This window comes from Scyliorhinus canicula, unplaced genomic scaffold (genome assembly GCF_902713615.1).
Source record: "Scyliorhinus canicula unplaced genomic scaffold, sScyCan1.1, whole genome shotgun sequence".
In the NCBI taxonomy this organism is placed as follows: domain Eukaryota; kingdom Metazoa; phylum Chordata; class Chondrichthyes; order Carcharhiniformes; family Scyliorhinidae; genus Scyliorhinus; species Scyliorhinus canicula.
In genome coordinates this window covers 1,797,873-1,818,642 of record NW_024055733.1, presented here as the reverse complement: position 1 = coordinate 1,818,642, position 20,770 = coordinate 1,797,873, and positions in this window count along the sequence as shown.

Genomic DNA, 20,770 nt, shown 5'->3' with positions numbered 1-20,770 from the left:
CCCAATGACACAGCCGCCTGAAAATCCATCCACATGTGGGAGTTCAGGGACGCGGCCGATGTCTGTGACTCCTTCATGTGCGCGAATTCGTCCAGCTGCAGCGGCCTCTTAGACCGCACGACGGCTCTCTGGAGCTGCGGGTGGACTCACTTTGGTGCATCCGCGATGCTGAGGAGGTCGTGGATCGCACGTTCATGATCTGGTCCCACCGCAGATTAGGATTGGTGACAGAGACAGGGAATTGGTGACCAAAAGGCAGAGGAAGAGCAGGAAGGCAGTGCAGGTGTCCCTGCGGTCATCTTCCTCCAAAACGGGTATACCGTTTTGGATACTGTTGGGGAGATGACTCACCAGGGGAAGACAGTAGTAGCCAGGTCATGGCACCGTGGCTGGATCTGCTGCACAGAAGGGCGGGAAAAAAGACTGGCAGGGCTATATCATAGGGGATTAAATTGTAAGGGAGTAGACAGGCGTTTCTGTGGTCGAAAACGAGACTCCCGAATGGTATGTTGCCTCCGGGTGCTCGGGTCAGGGATATCTCCGATCGGCTGCAGGACATACTGAAGGGGGAGGGTGAACAGCCAGTTGTCGTGGTGCATATAGGCACCAACGATATAGGTAAAAAAAAGAAAAGGGATGAGGACCTACAATCAGAATTTAGGGAGTTCGGAGATAAGTTAAAAAGTAGGACCTCAAAGGTAGTAATCTCAGGATTGCTACCAGTGCCACGGGACAGTAAGAGTAGAAATACATAAATAGTCAGAATGAATATGTGGCTTGAGAAATGGTGCAGGAGGGGGGTTCAGATTTTTGGAACATTGGAACCGGTTCTGGCGGCGGTTGGACCATTACACACCGGGTGGACTACACCTGGGCAGGACTGGAACCAATGTCCTAGGTGGTTCTTCTGCTAACATTGTTGATGAGGTTTTAAACTAATGTGGCAGGGGTATGAGAACCAGATTTGGAGGCTAGAGGTCAGTAAAGACGCAGCAACTAAAGTCAGTAAGGTAAGAGATAATAAACTCCATGTGACTAAGGGGAAGAGTAGATAGGGGAGAGATGATGCACGCAAAGGGACAGGTGGTCTGTCGTGCATTTGTTTTAATGCGAGAAGTGTAGCAGGTAAGGCAGATGAACTTAGAGCTTTGATCTGTACCTGGGAATATGAAGTTATTAGTATTACTGAGACTTGGCTGAGGAAGGGCAGGACTGAAACTGAATATCCAGGGTATAGATGCTTCAGGAGGGGTAGAGAGGGAGGTAGAAGGGGTGGAGGAGTAGCGTAACTCGTCAGAGATGATATCACAACTGTGATTAAGGAGGGCACGGTGGAGGATTCGAGTACTGAGGCAATATGGGTGGAGCTAAGAAAATAGGAAGGGTACAGTAACATTGTCGGGACTTTACTACAGGCTCCCAAAAGTGAGAATGAAGTTGAAGTACAAATTTGCAGACAGATTATAGACAAATGTAGGAGCAATAGGGTGGTTGTAATGGGAAATTTTAACTTCCCCAACATTGAATGGGATTCGTGTAGTGTTGGAGGCGTAGATGGAGCAGAGTTTATAAGTAGCATCCAGGAGAGGTTTTTTTTAGAGTAGTATGTAAATAGTCCAACATGGGAATGGGCCATACTAGACCTTGAATTGGGGAATGATCCCGGCCAGGTGGTTGATGTTTCAGTCGGTGATTACTTTGGGAATAGCGAACACAATTCCGTAAGTTTCAGAATACTCATGGACAAGGACAGGAGTGGTCCGAAAGGAAGAGTGCTAAATTGGGGAAAGGCAGGCAGAGTATAACAAAATCGGCAGGAGCTATGGAATGTGGATTGGGAGAAGCTGTTTAAGGGTAAATCCAATTGAAATGTGGGAGTCTTTTAAGGAAAGGTTGATTAGACTACAGGACAGACTGTTCCTGTGAAAATGAGAGATAGAAATGGCAAGATTAGGGAAACCATGGATGACGGGTGAAATTGTGAGAAGAGCTAAGATGAAAAAGGAAGCATATGTAAGATCGAGGCGACTCAAAACTGATGGAATTTTGGGGAGTACCGGGAAAGTAGGACGAATCGCAAACGCGCAAAAATGGGCGAAAAGGGGTCATGACATATCTTTGGCGAACAGGGTAAGGAAAATCACAAAGCATTTTATTCGTATGTAAGGAGCAAGAGGATAACTAGGGAAAGGATGGCCCACTCAAAGACAAAAGAGGAAATTTATGCGTGGACTCAGAGGAGGAAATGGATGAGATTCTTAATGCATTGGTAGTCACAAAGGAGAGGGACAAGACGGATGTTGAGGGGAGGAATGGATGTTCAAATACTCTAGGTCATGTCGGCATAAGGAAGAGGGAGGTTTTGGGTATTCTAAAAGGCATTAAGGTGGACACGTCCCCAGGACCGGATGGGAATTATCCAAGGTTACTGAGGGAAGTGAGGTTCGAAATACCTTAACAGATATCTTTGCAGCATCCTTGAGCACGGTGAGGTCCGGAGGATGGAGAATTGCGAATGTTGTACCTTTATTTAAGAAGGGAGCAGGGAATCCAGGGAATTATAGACCTGTGAAGTTGACGTCAGTGGTAGACAAACTGCTGGAGAAGAGATTGATGATAGGATCTATCACATATGGAAGACGATAGACATGTCTGTGATAGGCAGCATGGTTTTGTGCAGGGAAGGTCAGTCTTACAAACTTAATAGAATTCTTGAGGAAGTGACAAAGTTAATTGATGAGGGAAGGTCTGAAGAGTCATATGCTAGTCTTTAGTAAGGCGTTTGATAAGGTTCCCATTGCAGGTTGACGGAAAATGTGAAGTCGTATGGGGTTCAGGGTGTACTCGCTAGAGGGATAAAGAAACTGGCGGGGCAACAGGAGACAGAGAGTAGTGGTGGAAGGGAGTGTCTCAAAATGGAGAAGGATGACTAGTGGTGTTCCAGAGGGATCCGTGCTCGGACCACTGTTGTTTGTGATCTACATAAAAGACCTGGAGTAAGGTATAGGTGGTCTGATTAGCAAGCTTGCAGATGATACTAAGATTGGTGGAGTTGCAGATAGCAAGGAGGACTGTCAGAGAATGCAATAAACTGTATATAGATTGGAGGGTTGGACAGAGAAATGACAGATGGAGTTCATACAGGCAAACGTGAGATGATGCATCTTGGAAGATCTTATTCAAAGAGCGGACAAATGGTCAGTGGAAGTGTCCTGGGGAAAATTGATGCACAGAGCGATCTGAGAGTTCAGGTCCAGTGTACCCTGTAGTTGAAAACGCAGGTTGATATAGTGGTCAAGAAGGCAAACAGCATGATTGGCTTCATTGGACGGGGTATTGAGTAAAAGAGTAGGCAGGTCATGTTACAGTTGCATAGGACATTGGTTAGGCCACATTTGGAATACTGCGTGCATCCCTGGTCGCCACTTACCGGAAGTATGTGGATGCTTTGGAAGGGTGCATAGGAGGTTCACCAGGATGTTGCCTGGTATGGAGGGTGCTAGCTATGAAGAAAGGTGAGTAGATTAGGATGTTTTCGTTGGAAAGACGGAGGTTTGATTGAGGTCTACACAATTATGAGAGGTATGGACAGGATTGATAGCAACAAACTTTTTCGAAGAGTGAGGGTGTCAGTTACAAGTAGTCACGATTTCAAGCAAAGAGGGGGGATGTTTAAAGGAGTTGTGCGTGTAAAGTTTTTTACGCAGAGTGTGGTGGGCTGCCTCGAACGCTTTACCAGCAGAGGTGGTAGAGAGGGCATGATAGCATCATTTAAGAGGCATCGAGACACGTATATGAACGGGCGGGAACAGAGGGAAGTAGACCTTGGAAAATAGGTTTACATAAAGGATCTGAATCGGTGCAGTCTGGGAGGATCGAAGGGCCTGTTCCTGTGCTGTAATTCTTTGTCTTTGTTCATTGTTCATCATCTCCACAATCACCCCAATAAAACACCCTCCAGATAGCCATCCTCGCCGCGTCCACTAGCTCCCCAATAACAAAACGTCCGGAAACCCTTCCTCATCATCTCCACTAACTTACCAATAACACCAACTTCCAGAAACACAACCTATCGCCACCACTAACTTCCCAATAAAACAACCAACAAAAACCATAACCACAAATACCCACTAAATTCAAACAACACACAAAATCTAGAAAAAACCAACATCACCTCCACTAACTTAGCAATAACACAACATCCAAAAAACTCATCCTCATCACATCCACTAACTCCCCAATAACATAAACTCCAGAAATGCATCCACATCACCTCCACTAAACTTCGCAACATCAAACTGAAGAAAATTAATCAAATCAACTCCACCAGCTTCGCTACAAAATAGCTCCATCACCCAGCCACAGCAACTCCACTATACTTCCCAGTAATGCAACCTCCGAAACCCATCCACGTAACCTCCACTAAATTTCCAATAATACAATCTCCAGAAACACCTCCACATCCAGTCCAAAATCTCCCCAATACCACAATCTCCAGAGACCTATCCTCATCACACCCACTATCTACCAAATAACAAACTTCCAGAAACGCATCCTCATCGCCTCCACTAACTCCCCATTAACACACCCTCCATAAAACCATCCTCATCACTCCCACGATATTCTCAATATCAACACCTCCAGATCCACATCTTCATCGCACACTAACATCCCAATAACTTCAGAAACATAACTTAATCACCTCCACAATCTCACAATAACAAAACCTGCTGAAACATCCTCATCAACCTCCACAAATTCCCAAGAACACAACCTCCATAAATCCATCCTAATAACCTCCACTAACATTCCAAACACAAGCTCCAGAAATCCATCCTCATCACCTCCACTGACTCCACAATACACAACCACCAGAAACATATCCACATCGCCTCTGCTAACTTTAACATAATACCCATTCAGAAACACATCCACATCACACCCACTAACCCCCTAGTAACACAACCTCCAGAAAACACATCCTATCACGTCCACTAACTCCCCAAGAAAAAAATCAGAAACACATCATCATCACCCCCATTAACCACCTAATAACACAACTTGCAGAAATCCATCCTCATCACGTCCACTGACTTTAATAACACAAGCTCAAGAAACACATACTCAACGCCCTCACAACGCCTAATAACAGAACCTCCAGTAACCCACTCATCACCCCACTAACTTCCAATACACAGCCTCCAGAAACCCATCCTCATCACCTCACTAACTTCCCAATAACACAACCTCCAGAAACCCATCCTCATCACCTTCCACTAACTTCCCAATAACACAACCTCCAGAAACCCATCCTCATCACCTCCACTAACCTCCCAATAACACAGCCTCCAGAAACCATCCACATCACCTCCACTAACTTCCCAATAACACAATCTCCAGAAACCCATCCTCATCACCTCCACTAACCTCCCAATACAACAGACTCCAGAAAACCCATCCACATCACCTACTAAATTCCAATAACAGAACTTCCATAAACCGACCCTCATCACCTCCACTAATGGCTCAATACCACAATCTCCAGAAACACATACACACCTCGACAATATCACAACCCCCAGAAACACATCCTCTTCACCTCCACAATCTCCCCAATACACAACCTCCAGAAACAGATTCTCCTCACATTCACTAACTTCCCAATAACACAACATCCAGAAACATCCTCATCGACTCCACAAGATCCCAATAACAGAACCTCCAGAAACCATCCTCATCTTCTCCACTAACTTCCCAAAAACAGAACTTGCAGAAACCCATCATCATCTCCTCCCTAAATTCCCAATAACAAACTTCCATAAACCTACCCTCATCACCTCCACTAACGGCTCAATTCCATAATCTCCAGAAACACATACACATCACCTGACAATATCACAACCCCCAGAAACAAGCCTCTTCACCTCCACAAACTTCCCAATACACGACCTCCAGAAACAGATTCTCCTCACGTCCACAAATCCCAATAACACCTCCAGAAACCATCCTCATCACCCCAACTAATCCCTGTCCTCAAACTCCAGAAACCCATCCTCATCACCCCACTAACCTCCCAATACACAAACTCCAGAAACATTCCCATCACCGCCACTAAATTCCCAATAACAGAACCAACAGAAGCGCATCCACAGCACCTTCCCCTAACTTCCCATAACACATCCACCTGAAACCCATCATCATCACCCACAACTTCCCAATGCCACAAACTTCCGAAACCCATTCCCATCACCTCCACGAACTTCCAATAATGCAATCTCCAAAAACACTCGACATCACCTGCACATCTCCCCAATAACATAACGTCAAGAAACCCATCCACATCACCTATACTAACCCAATAACACAACCTAAAGAATCGTATCCACAGCACCTTCCCGAACTTCCCAATATCATCCTCCAGAAACCAATCCTCATCAGCCCCCACTAACCACCAATAACAAACCTCTAAAAATACATCCTCATCATCTCCACAAACTTCCCAACAAAACGTCCAGAAATTCATCCAAATCTCTCCACTAACTTCTCAACAACACAACCTCCAGAAATACATCCTAATCCCCATCCATTTACTTCCCAAAAAATAACCTCCAGAATCACATCCACATACTCCAATAAATCCCCAATAAAACAGCTTCCCGAGAAACATCCTCATCGCCTCCAGAACTAGCCAATAACACAACCTCCAGAAACCTATCCTCATCACACCCACTAACTTCCCAATAAGGCAACATCCAGAACCACATCCTCATCTCCTCCACTTACTTCCAAATAATACAACCACCAGAAACATATCCTCATCACCGCCACTAACTTCCCAAAACACAACCTCCGAAACCGTTCTCATCACTCCACTAACTCCCAATAACACAACCTCCAGAAACACATCCGCATCGCCTTCCCTAACATCCCGATTATAGAATCTCCAGAAACACATCTTCACGAACTGTACACAGTTATAAACAGCTATGAAAACAGAACACCCGAGGTTTTGTTTATCATGGCCGGAGACTCAACATGGCCAACGTAACATCAAATTCCACCAGCATATCTCCTTGTCCCACCAGGGGTGACGACACTCTTGACCACTGCTACTCAAAATTCAAGGGCGGCCAACTGTTCCATCCACCGACCACATTTTGGGAAATCAGACCATAAACTGTGCTCCTTCTCCCGGCTTACAAGCAGAAATTCAAGCGGGAGAATCTAGCTAGTTGGTTGTGCAGTGCTGGCCCGTGTAGACAGATAACCCTTACGTGTCTGCTTAAAGACAGTGGACTGGTCCATATTTACGATCTCAGCGACTAAATTAAATGAGTATGCCGCCACCGTCACAGACTTCATCAGCAAATGTGTGGACGACTGCGTGCCAAAGAAAGCAGTACGTACATTCCCCAACTGGAAACCATGGCTCAATCGCGAGACTGACTTCCCACTGAAGGACAGATCTGGAGGCGTTCAAGCAGACGACCCTGACCTATACAAGAAATCCAGGTACGACCTCCGCAAAGCCATCCGAGATGCCAAGAGAAAATAGCAAAACTAAGCTAGAGTCACAGATATACTCTCGTCGGTTGTGGCAAGGACTAAACAACAGAACGTGCAAAAAAGCGAAGCGGAGGCAACATCTCTGGCAGCAGCGCACACCTCCCCGATGAACTCGGTGCATTCTATGCACGGTTCGAGCAGGTAACTAATAATCCGCTGTCGAATGCCACAGCAGCCCAGAATTCACCTATACACCACCTGCACAGCTTCCAAAGTCAGGTCGGCCTTCCTGAAAATGAACCCGCGGTAGGCGAAGGGCCCAGATGGATCCCTGGACGTGCACCACAGAGCCTGTGCGGAACCAGCTGACAGAGGTATTCACAGACATCTTTTACCTGTCCCTATTCCACTCCGAGTTCCCAACAGGCTTCAAGAAGACCACCATCATACCGGAACCAAAGAGGAAGCAGCCAACGTGCCTCAATGAGTATCGCCCAGGGGCTCTGACTTTAGTTGTAATGAAGTGCTTCGAGAGGCTGACCATGAAGCACATCATCTCCATGCTCCCAGAACCTTTGATCCACTGGCGATTTGCAGACCGTTGCAAACCGGTCCAACATCAGACGCCATTTCCCTGTCGCTACCTCATCCCTGGAGCATCTCTAAAACAAGGACTTCTACAGCACACTCCTATTTATTGACAACAGCTACGCCTTCAAACTCCATAACACCAGCCAAGATCATATCAAAGCTCCAAAACCTAGGACTTGGCTCTCCACTCTGCAACTGGATCCTTGACTTTCTGACCAACAGACCACAATCAGTAAGAATGAACAACAACACCTCCTCCACAATAAGTCCTCAATACCGGTGCCCCTCAAGGCTGCGTGCTTAGCCCCCTACTCTACTCCTGAACACACATGACTGCGTGGCAAAACTTGGTTCCAACTCCATCTACAAGTTTGTTGATGATACGACCATAGAGGGCCGGATCTCGAATAGGATGAGACAGAATACAGGAGGGAGGTAGAGAACCGAGTAGAGTGATGCAGCGACAACAATCTCTCCCTCAATGCCAGCAAAACTAAAGAGCTGGTCATTGACTTCAGGAAGCAATGTACTGTATACACCTCTGTCCAGCATCAACGTGGCCGAGGTGGAGATGGTGAGCATTTCAATTCCTCGGGGTGCACATCACCAAAGAAATGTCCTGGTCCCACCCACATCGACGCTATCACCAAGAAAAACACAACAGCGCCTGGACTTCCTCATGAAACTAAGGAAATTCGGCATGTCCGCATTAACCCTTACCAACTATTACTGATGTGCCATAGAAAGCATCCTATCGGGCTCCATCACAGCCTGGTATGGCAACTGCTCTGCACAGGACCTCAAGGAACATCAGAGAGGTCGTGCACAGCCAAGTCCATCACACGAATATCCCTCCCACGCTTGAATCCATCTACACCTCCCGATGCCTGGGAAAACGGGCAGCATAATGAAAGATCCCTCCCACCCGCTGACTCACTCTTCCAAATCCATCCACCGGCAGGAGAAAAAGAGGTCTGAGAACACGGACAAACAGACTCAAAACCAGCTTCTACCCCACTGACACCAGAGACCTAAATGACTCTCTTATTGACTGACCTCAGGAACACTACAACCCTTGTATGCTTCATCCGATGCCGGTGCTTATGTAGTTACATTGCGTATCTTGTGTTGCCTATTATGTATTTTCTTTTGTTCCCTTCTCTTCCCATGTACTGAATGATCTGTTGAGCTGCTCGCAGAAAATACTTTTCACTGCACCTCGGTACAGGTGGCAATAAACAAATCCAAGCCATCATCAACCGCCACTAACTTTCCAATAACCAACCTCCAGCAACACATCCACAGGACCTCCACTAATATTCCAAGAACAGAACTGGACATCGAATGAAAATTCTCTGAATTCACATCCGTTGGAAATGAATGAAAATTATTGCGTGAGACGGTTGAGAATATCAAACTCAGAATGAGAATATTCTATTGAGATGCTGCTACAATGGAAACCAATGTGGATCAATGAGCACAGGGATGTATGTGACTGGGGTTGGGTAAGGGTTAGGATTGGATAGCATAGTTGGGGTGATTTGTGCTTCATAAAGATTTGTAACAGCAATTGGGGTGACGAGATTTAATCGCAATAGTCCAGTCGGATTTACAGAGACACAGATGATGGATTATTCTGCGGCTGGGGTGAGGGCCATGGCGTGTGGGCAGGATTGGGAATGGAGAACATCTGGATATCAATAATGTTAGTGTCAAAGGGAGTGCGGAGATTGTGAACAGACTCCGATTTTCAGCCAGGGAGCGGTGTGTGGATAGTGGATAGGGACTGAGATTAGTGACTGGAAACAGAAGAACATGCATTCATCTTTCCAAGATGGAAATTGACCAGAGCAATATACACTTAAAGTAGTTTATACAATAAATAACTGGAGAGCGAGACTTAACCAGGGACACCGAAAATAGCCAGGAGGGGATAATAACCCGCTTGAATTACCAACAGTACGGCGAACATCCAATCTGGTGAAGCGAAAGGATCCCGAGAAATCCAATAAAGACCATAGGATAAACTCCTCTCCATAGCTGTAACGTTCCTGTGGATAGTTCCAGATTCTGATCCATTGCTGTAACGTTCCTGTGGATAGTTCCCAGATTCTGATCCATTGCTGTAACGTTCCTGTGGATAGTTCCCAGATTCTGATCCATTGCTGTAACGTTCCTGGTGGATAGTTTCCCAGATTCTGATCCATTGCTGTAACGTTTCTGTGGATGGTTCCCAGATTCTGATCCATTGCTGTATCGTTCCTGTGGATAGTTCCCAGATTCTGATCCATTGCTGTACCGTTCCTGTGGATGGTTCCCAGATTCTGATCCCTCCTCTCTGTCTCTGGAGCAGCTGATCTCTGTCAGTGGTGGAATTGACGGTCCCCCTGACAGTTTGGGATAACACTGTGAAAGGAATCGCTTATTACTAGCAGAGAGAAATCCTCCAGTGACACGGTTAGGATCCACGGAGACTGACATTAATCACACTCGCTAAACAAACAGGCTCATTTAACACCCCGTTCATCCAATACTTTTTGTATCACGATGAAATAGAAGATTAAACGGGGTCTGAATTAGCTGTGTGACAGTGACTGAGGGATGCAGAGTGGAAATAGTGCAAACACTGACCCTGATATTCAATCCCCATTGATATGATTGTCCATAGATCCCTGAAGTTGCCCCCCTCAGGCTGAGAGGGTTGTTAAGAAGGCGTAAGCTTTTATTGGTAGAGGAATTGTGTTTCGGATCCATGAGGTTCATGTTGCAGTTGTATAAAACTCTGGTGCGGCCGCATTTGGAGTATTGTGCAGTTCCTGTCGCCACATTATAGGACGGATGTGGAAGCATTTTGAAGGGTACAGAGGAGATTTACAATGATGTTGGCTGGTATGGAGGGAAGATCATATGAGGAAGGCTGAGGGACTTGAGGCTGTTTCGTTAGAGAGAAGAATGTAAAGAGGTTACTTAATTGAGGCATACAAGATGATCAGAGGATGAGATAGGGTGGACATCGAGAGCCTTTTTACTCGGATTGTGATGTCCAACACGAGGGGACATAGCTTCAATTGAGGGGGAGATAGATATAGGACAGATGTCAGAGGTAGGTTCTTTACTCATAGAGTAGTAAGGACGTGGGGTGCCCTGTCTGCAACAATAGTGGACTCGCCAACACTAAACGTATTCAAATGGTCATTGGATATGTATATGAACGATAAAGGCATAGTCTAGAGGGACTTTAGAGGAATTTTACGGGTCGACGCAACATCGAGGGCCGAAAGGCCTGAACTGCGCTGTAATATTCTATGAAGTCTTCGTAGCTCCAGGGGATTAGGGGATTGTCAATGTCCGATCCAGTGTATAAAAGGAGAGAGGGATAAACCCTGGAGTGACAGAGCAGTCAGTATAATGTTAGTCACCAGGACATTTCTAGAGTCAGAACGGAGGGCAGGGAAAAGATTGGCAGGGAGGGAATGGTGTCATCCGTGACCAGCAGAACCAGGGACTTCATTCCTGTATCTGTGTGTGTGTGTGTTTGTGTGCCTGGGTCTGTCTCTGCACCTCTCTCTGTATCTCTCTCCGTACGTCCCTCTGTATCTATCTCTGTATCTCCGTGTGTAGGTATCTGTCCCTGTGTTTGTCTCTGTATCTCAGTGCCTCTCTGCACCTCTCTCTGTATCTATCTCTGTGTCTGTGCGTGTGTGCGTATCTGTCCCTGTGTCTGTCTCTGTATCTCTGTGTCTCTCTGTATCTCTCTTTGTATCTATCTCTGTATCTCAATGTGTGTGAATCTGTCCCTGTATCTGTCTCTGTATCTCTGTGCCTCTGTACCTCCCTGTATCTCTCTCTGTATCTGCGTGTGTGTATCTGTCCCTGTGTCTGTCTCTGTATCAATGTGTCTCTCTGTACCTCTCTCTGTATCTCTCCCTGTATCTCTGCGTGTGTATCTGTCCCTGTGTCTGGCCCTGTGTCTCTCTGTATCTCTTTATTTATCTCTCTCTATATCTATGTATCTCTCTCTGTATCTCTCCCCGTATCTATGTGTATCTGTCCCCGTGTCTATCCAGATTCTTCTCTGTCTCTGTGTATCTGTCTCTGTATCTGTCTCTCTAAGTCTCTGTAACTTTCTTGTTACCTCTCGCTCTATCTCTCTCTGTATCTATCTCTATACTCGCTCTCTGCACCTCTCTCTGTATCTCACTATCTCTCTCTCTCTCTATCTGTATCTCTCTCTGTACCTGTGTCTGTATCGCTCTCTGCAGCTCTCTCTGTATCTCTCTGTATCTCTCGCTCTGTACCTCTCTCTGTATCTCTCTCTGTATCTCTCTCTGTATTTATCGCTCTCTGCATAACTCTCTGTATCTCTCTGTAACTCTCACTCTATCTATCTCTGTGTATCGCTGTATCTGGCTCTATATCACTCACTCTCTGTATCTCTCTCTCTGTATTTCTCTCTGTATCTCTCACTGTATCTCTCTGTATATCTCTGCATCTCTCTCAGAATCCCTCGCTGCATCCCTCTCTGTGTCAATCTTTAATTCTCTAAGTATCTCTCTGTCTCTGTATCTCTCTCTCTGTATCTCTCTCTCTACCTCTAAGTATCTCTCTGTCTCTATATCTCTCTTAATGTACCTTCTTTCTCGATCTCTCTCTCTGTATCTCTCTGTGTCTCTCCCTGAATCTCTCTCTGTCTGTATCTGTCCTGTGTCTGTCTCTGTATTATTTTGTCTATGTTTATCTGTCCCTGTGTTTTTCTCTGTGCCTCTCTGTATGTGTGTATTTGTCCCTGTGCCTGTCCCTGTATCTATCTGTCCGTGTGCATCTGTCCCTATGTCTGTCTCTGTATCTCTCTGATTGTGTGTATCTGTCCCTTTGTCTGTCTCGTTACCTCTCTCTCTCTCGTCTCTGTGTCTCTCTCTGTATCTCTCTCTGTGTCTCTCTCTGTATCTCTCTCACTATATCTAAGTATCTCCCTGTCTCAATATCTCTCTCTATTTACCTTCTTTCTCGATCTCTCTCTCTCTGTAGCTCTCTCTGTGTCTCTCCCTGTATCACACGCTGTCTGTATCTGTCCCTGTGCCTGTCTCTGTATTACGTTGTCTATGTGTAGCTGTCCCCGTGTCTTTCTCTGTGCCTCTCTGTATGTGTGTATCTGTCCCTGTGCATGTCCCTGTATGTATCTGTCCGTTTGCATCTGTCCCTGTTTCTGTCTCTGTATCTCTCTGTCTGTGAGTATCTGTCCCTTTGTCTGTCTCGTTACTTCTCTGTCTCTGAGTATCTGTCTCTGTATCTCTCTATACCTGTATCTCTCTTTGTACCTCTCTTCTGTATCTGTCTCTGTATCTGTCTCTGTATCTGTCTCTGGATCTCTAGCTGCGTATCTCTGTATCTCATTCTCTCTATCTCTCTCTATCTCTCTCTCTCTGTATCCCTCTCTCTGTATCTCTAACTCTATCTCTCTCTGTATCTCTCTCTCTGTATTTCTCGCTCTGTATCTCTCTGTATCTCTCAGTACCTCTCTCTGTATCTCTCTCGATGTATCTCTGAATCTCTCTCTGTATTACTCACTCTCTGTATCGCTCTCTGTCTCAATCACTCTCTGTATATATCTCACTGTATTTCTCTCTGTATCTCTCACTCTGTATCTCTCTCTCCGTATCTCTCTCCGTATATCTCTCTCTGTATATCTCGCTGTATCTTTCTGTATCTCTCTATGTCTCTATCTGTGTATCTCTGTATCTCTCTCTGTATCACTTACTCTCTGTATATATCTCTGTATTTATCTCTATATATCTCTCTGTATCTCTCTCAGACTCCCTCTCTGCATCCCTCTCTTTATCTCTCTTTCAATCTCTAAGTATCTCTCTGACTCTGTATCACTCTGTTTCTCTCTCGATATGTCTCTACTTATCTCTCTCTTTTTCTTATTCCGTATCTCTCTATGTATCTCTCTCTGCATTTCTCTGTATCTCTGTACCATTCTCTGTAAAACGCTCTCGATATCTCTCTCTGTATCTCTCTCTCTGTATCTCTGTCTGTATATTTCTCTCTGTATCTCTCTGCCTTTATCTCTCTCTCTCTCTTTCTCCTTCGGCATCTCTCACTCTGTATCTCTCTCTCTGCATCTCTCTGTACCACTCTCTGTATCTCTCTCTATCTCTCTGTATCTCTCCCTCTGTATCTCTGCATCTTTCCCTGTATCTCTCAGTATCTCTCTCTCTCTGTATCTCTCTCTTTGCACCTCTCTCATTGAGTCTTTCAGTCTCCCTCTGTATTTATCTCTCTCTGTATCGCTCTGTTTTTCTCTCCCTATGTATATTTCTGTATCTCTCTCTTTATTTGTTTCTGCGTATTTCTGTATCCCACTCTCTGTATCTCTCTCTGCGTCGCTCTCTGTATCTCTCTCTCTCTGTATCTCTCTCTGTGCCTCACTGTATCTCTCTGTATATTTGTTTGTATCTCTCTCTGTATCTCTCTGTTTATCACTCTCTGTATCTCTCTCTGTACCTCTCTCTCTGTATCTCTCTCTCTGTATCTCTCTCTGTATTTCTCTCTGTACCCCTCTCTCTCTGTATCTCGCTCTGCATCTCTCTCTGTGCCTCACTCTCTGGATCACTCTCTCTGTATATCTATCTGTATCTCTCTATCTCTCTCTGTATCTCTTTCTCTATCTCTGTATCTCTCTCTCTTTATCACTCTCTGTATATCTCTCCGTATCTCTATCTGTATCTCTCTCTGTCTCTCTCCCTCTGTATCTCTCTCTGTATCTCTCTCTGCATCTCTCTCTGCATATCTCTCTGTATCTCTTTATGTATCTCATTCGATATCACTCTCTGTATCTGTGTGTCTGACTCTGTGTCTGTCTCTGTATCTCTCTCTCTGTATCTCTCTCTGTGTATCTCTCTGTTCTTTCTCTCCGTATCTCTCTCTGCATCTCTCTCTGTATCTCTGTCTGTATCTCTCTGTGTGTATCTATCTTTCTGTATCTCTGTCTGTTTCTCTCTCTGAATCTCTGTTTTTCTCTGTTCTCTGTTTATCTCACTTTATTTAGCTCTCTATATCTCTCTCTGTACCTCTATCTGCGTATCTCTGTATCTCATTCTCTGTATTTCTCTCTGGCTCTCTCTCTGTATCTCTCTATCTGTATATCTATCTCTCTGAAACTCTCTGTATATCTCTCTCTATTTCTCTCTCTGTATCTGTATCTCTCTGTACCTCTCTCTGTATCTCTCTCGGTCCATCTCTGAATCTCTCTCTGTGTCACTCACACTCTGTATCTCTCTCAGTATCAATCACTCTCTGTATATATTTCTCTGTATTGCTCTCTGTATCTCTCACTGCATCGCTCTCTCTGTATCTCTCTCTGTATTTCTCTCTCTGTATATCTCGCTTGATCTCTCCGTATCTCTCTCTGTATCTCCCTCTGTGTACCTCTGTATCTCTCTCTGTATCACTTGATCTCTGTAAATATCTCTCTGTATTTCTCTCTGTATCTCTCTGTATCTCTGATTCTCTCTGTATCTCTCTCAGACTCCCTCTTTGCATCACTCTCTTTATCTACCTTTCGATCTCTAAGTATCTCTCTGACTCTGTATCACGCTCTGTATCTCTCTCTATGTCTCTACTTATCTCTCACTTTTTCTTATTCGGTATCTATCTCTGTATCTCTCTCTCTCTCTGCATCTGTCTGTATCTCTGTTTCATTCTCTGTATAACTGTCTCGATATTCTGGGCAGCAGTGTAGCATGGTGGTTAGCACAAATGCTTCACAGCTCCAGGGTCCCAGGTTCGATTCCCGGCTGGGTCACTGTCTGTGTGGAGTCTGCACGTCCTCCCCCTGTGTGCGTGGGTTTCCTCCGGCTGCTCCGGTTTCCTCCCACAGTCCAAAGATGTGCGGGTTAGGTGGATTGGCCATGCTAAATTGCCCGTAGTGTCCTAATAAAAGTAAGGTTAAGGGGGGGGGGGGGTTGTTGGGTTATGGGTATAGGGTGGATACGTGGGTTTCAGTAGGGTGATCATGGCTCGGCACAACATTGAGGGCCGAAGGGCCTGTTCTGTGCTGTGCTGTACTGTTCTATGTTCTATGATCTATATCACTGTCTGTATCTTTCTCTCTGTATCTCTCTGTCTATCTCTCTGTATCTGTCTCTGTATGTCTCTCATTGGGTCTATCAGTCTCTCTCTGTATCTCTCTCTGCGTATCTCTGCATCCCACTCTCTGTATCTCTCTGTGTCTCTCTCTGTATCCTTCTCACTATCACTAAGTATCTCCCTGTCTCTATATCTCTCTCTATGTACCTTCTTCTCGATCTCTCTCTATGTATCTCTCCCTGTATCTATCTCTGTCTGTATCAGTCCCTGTGCCTGTCTCTGTATTACGTTGTCTATGTGTAGCTGTCCCTGTGTCTATCTCTGTGCCTCTCTGTATGTGTGTATCTGTCCCTGTGCATCTGTCCCTGTTTCTGTCTCTCTATCTCTGTGTCTGTGTGTATCTGTCTCTGTATTTCTCTGTCTCTGTATCTCTCTTTGTACCTCTCTCTCTGTATCTCTCTGTGTGTCTCTCTCTGTATATGTCTTTGTATCTCTCTCTCTATATCTACAATATCTGTCTGTCTCTGTATATGTCTGTCTCTGTAGCTCTCTTTGTAGGTCTCTCTCTATACCTCTCTCTCTGTACCTATCTCTGTGTATCACTCTCTGTATCTCTCACTCTGTACCTCTCTCTGTATGTCTCTGTCTGTCTGTTTCTGTATCACTCTCTGTACTTCGCTGTATCTCTCTGTATATCTGTTTGTATCTCTGTATCTCTCTGTGTATCTCTCTCTGTATATGTCTCTGTATCTCTCTTTTTATCTATCTATCTGTATCTCTCTCTGTATCCCTCTATCTTTATTTCTCTCTGTATCTCTCTATCTGTATCTCGCTCTCTGTACCTCTCTCTTTATCTCTCTGTATCTATCTCTGCATCTCTCTCTGTACCTCTCTCTCTTTATCACTCTCTCTGTATCTCTCTCCGTATCTCTCTCTCTATCTCTCTCTGCATCTCACTCTCTGTATCTCACTCTCTGTATCTCACTGTAATTCTCTCTCTGTATCTCACTCTCTTCTCTCTTTATCTATCTCTGTATCTCTATCTGTATCTCTCTCTGTCTCTGTATCTCTGTATCTCTCTGTATCTCTCTCTGTATCAATCTGTATGTCTCTCTGTATCTCTCTCTCTGCATATCTCTCTGTACCTCTTTATGTATCTCATTCAGTATCTCTCTGTATCTGTGTGTCTGACTCTGTGGCTGTCTCTGTATCTCTCTCTCTCTGTATCTCTCTTTCTGTATCTCTCTGTATCTTTCTCTCCGTATCTATCTCTCTGTATCTCTCTGTTTCTCTCTGTATCTCTCTCTGCATCTCTTTCTGTATCTCTGTCTGTAGCTCTCTGTGGTGTATCTATCTTTCTGTATCTCTCTGTATCTCTCTCTCTGTACCTCTATCTGCGTGTCTCTGTATCTCATTTTTGTATACTTCTCTCTCTCTGTATCTCTATCCCTGTATATCTCTCTCTCTGTATCTCTATCCCTGTATATCTCTCTCTCTGCTTCTCTCTCTCTGTATCTCACTCGGTGTATCTCTTACTCTCTGTAAATATCTCACTGTATTTCTCTCCGTGTCTCTCTCTGTATCTCTCTCTCTCTGTATCTCTGTATATTTCCCTGTATCTCTCTGCATCTCACTCCCTGTATTTCTCTGCATCTCTCTCATGGAGTCTCTTAGTCTCCCTCTGTATTTATCTCTCTCTGTATCGCTCAGTTTTTCTCTCCCTATGTATATTTCTGTATCTCCCTCTGTGTATCTCTGTTTCCCACTCTATGTATCTCTCTCTGCGCCACTCTCTGCATCTCTCTCTCTGTATCTCTCTCTCTCTATCTCTCTTTGTATCTCTCTCTGTATCTCTCTCTCTCTCTATCTCTAAGTATCTCTCTGTCTCTATGTCTCTCTCTATGTACCTCCTTTCTCGATCTCTCTCTATGTATCTCTCCCTGTATCTATCTCTGTCTGTATCAGTCCCTGTGTCTGTCTCTGTATTACGTTGTCTATGTGTATCTGTCCATGTGTCTGTCTCTGTGCCTCTCTGTATGTGTGTAGCTGTCCCTGTGCCTGTCCCTGTATCCATCTGTCCGTGTGCATCTGTCCCTGTTTCTGTCCCTGTATCTCTCTGTCTGTGTGTATCTGTCCCTTTGTCTGTCTCGTTACCTCTCTGTCTCTGTGTGTCTGTCTCTGTATCTCTCTATCCCTGTATCTCTCTTTGTACCTCTCTCTCTGTATCTGTCTCTGTATCTCTCTCTGTATCTCTAGCTGCGTATCCCTGTATCTCATTATCTTATGTCTCTCTATATCTCTCTCTGTATCCCTCTCTCTGTATCTCTCTCTCTATCTCTCTCTGTATCTCTCTCTGAATTTCTCGCTCTGTATCTCTCTGTACCTCTCTCTGCATCTCTCTCGGCGTATCTCTGAATCTCTCTCTGTATCACTCACTCTCTGTATCTCTCTCTGTATCACTTACTCACTGTATATCTCTGTATTTATCTCTATATATCTCTCTGTATCTCTCTGTATCTCTCTCAGACTCCCTCTCTGCATCCCTCTCTTTATCTCTCTTTCAATCTCTAAGTATCTCTTTGGCTCTCTATCACTCTGTTTCTCTCTCTATATGTCTCTACTTATTTCTCTCTTTTTCTTATTCCGTATCTCTCTATGTATCTCTCTCTGCATTTCTATGTATCTCTGTATCATTCTCTGTAAAACTCTCTCGATATCTTTCTCTGTATCTCTCTCTGTATCTCTGTCTGTATCTTTCTCTCTGTATCTCTCTGCCTTTATCTCTCTCTCTGCTGCTCGGCATCTCTCACTCTGTATCTCTCTCTGTATCTCTCTGTAGCACTCTCTTTATCTCTACCTATCTCTCTGTATCTCTCCCTCTGTACCTCTCTCTGCATCTTTCCCTGTATATCTCTGTATCTCCCTCTCTCTGTATCTCTCTCTCTGCATCTCTCTCATTGAGTCTTTAAGTCTCCCTCTGTATTTATCTCTCTCTGTATCTCTCTGTTTTTCTCTCCCAATGTATATTTCTGTATCTCTCTCTTTATCTCTCTCTGCGTATTTCTGTATCCCACTCTCTGTATCTCTCTCTGCGTCGCTCTCTGTATCTCTCTCTCTCTCTGTGTATCTGTCTCTGAATCTCTCCCTTTATCTCTCTCTCTCTCTGTATCTCTCTCTGTCTCTAAGTATATCTCTGTCTCTATATATCTCTCTATGTACCTTCTTTCTCGATCTCTCTCTCTGTATCTCTCTCTGTGTCTCTCTCTGTAACTCTCTCTGTCTGTATCTATCTCTGTGTCTGTCTCTGTATTACTTTGTCTATGTGCATCTGTCCCTGTGTCTGTCTCTTTGCCTCTCTGTAGGTGTGTATCAGTCCCAGTATCTATCTGTCCATGTGCATCTGGCGCTTTGTCTGTCTCTGTATCTCTCTGTCTGTGTGTATCTGTCCCTTTGTCTGTCTGGTTACCTCTGTCTGTGTGTCTCTCTCTGTATCTCTCTCTCTGTATCTCACTCCTTGAATCTCTCTGTCTCCCTCTGTATATATCTCTCTCTGTAACTCTCTGTTTATCTCTCTCTATGTATCTCTCTGTATCTCTCTCTGTATCTCTGTATCTCTCTCTGTATCTCTCCCTGTATATCTCTGTGTATCTCCCTCTCTGTATCACTCTCTGTATCTCTGAATCTCTCTCTGTATCTCTCATTGTATCTCTCTTAGTATCTTTCTCTGTATCTCTCTCTGTATCTCTCTCTCTGTATCTCTCTCTGTATCTCTCTCTGTATCTCTCTTGATGTCTATCTCTGTATCTCTCTCCTTGAAACTCTCTGTCTCCCTCTGTATATATCTCTCTCTGTAACTCTCTCTGTATCTCTTTCTGTATCTCTCTATGCATCTATCTCTATATCTATGTCTGTATCTCTCTCTCTGTCTCTCTCTCTCTCTCTGAATCTCTGTTTATCTATCTTTATCTCTCCCTATGTATCTCTCTGTATCTCTGCGTATCTCAGTATCTCTCTGTTTCTCTCTGTCTCTCTCTGTATCGCTCTCTCTGTATCTCTCTCTCTGTATTTCTCTCGCTGTATTTCTCTCTGTATCACTCTGTATCTCTCTCTATATCTCTGTCTGTGTATCTCTGTATCTCTCTCTGCATCACTCAGTTTCTTTACCTCTCCTGTTTTCCAGGAGACACATCTGGAGTGAGACTCGTCCAGAGTGGGGGATTGAAACTTGGTAATTTGGTGCAGTGAGGTAATTCGGTGCAAAGTGTGAGGAGGTGCTTTTTAACCATGATAAGTGACTGGTAAGTAGTCTATCTTTTTCGTTCAATTGTCTAATTTATTTATTTTTATTTTGAAATTCTAGTTGTTTAAGTTTACCAAGGGTTTAAGACATGGCAGGAGATCCCAGACACGTGTCATGCTCCTCGTGTGCGATGTGGGAGCTCAGGGACACGTCCACTTTCCCTGGCTCCTTCATGTGCAAGAAGTGTGTTCAGTTGCAGCTCTTGTTATACCGCTTGACGGCTCTGGAGCTGCGGATGGACTCACTTTAGAGCATCCGCGATGCTGAGGAGGTCGTGGACAG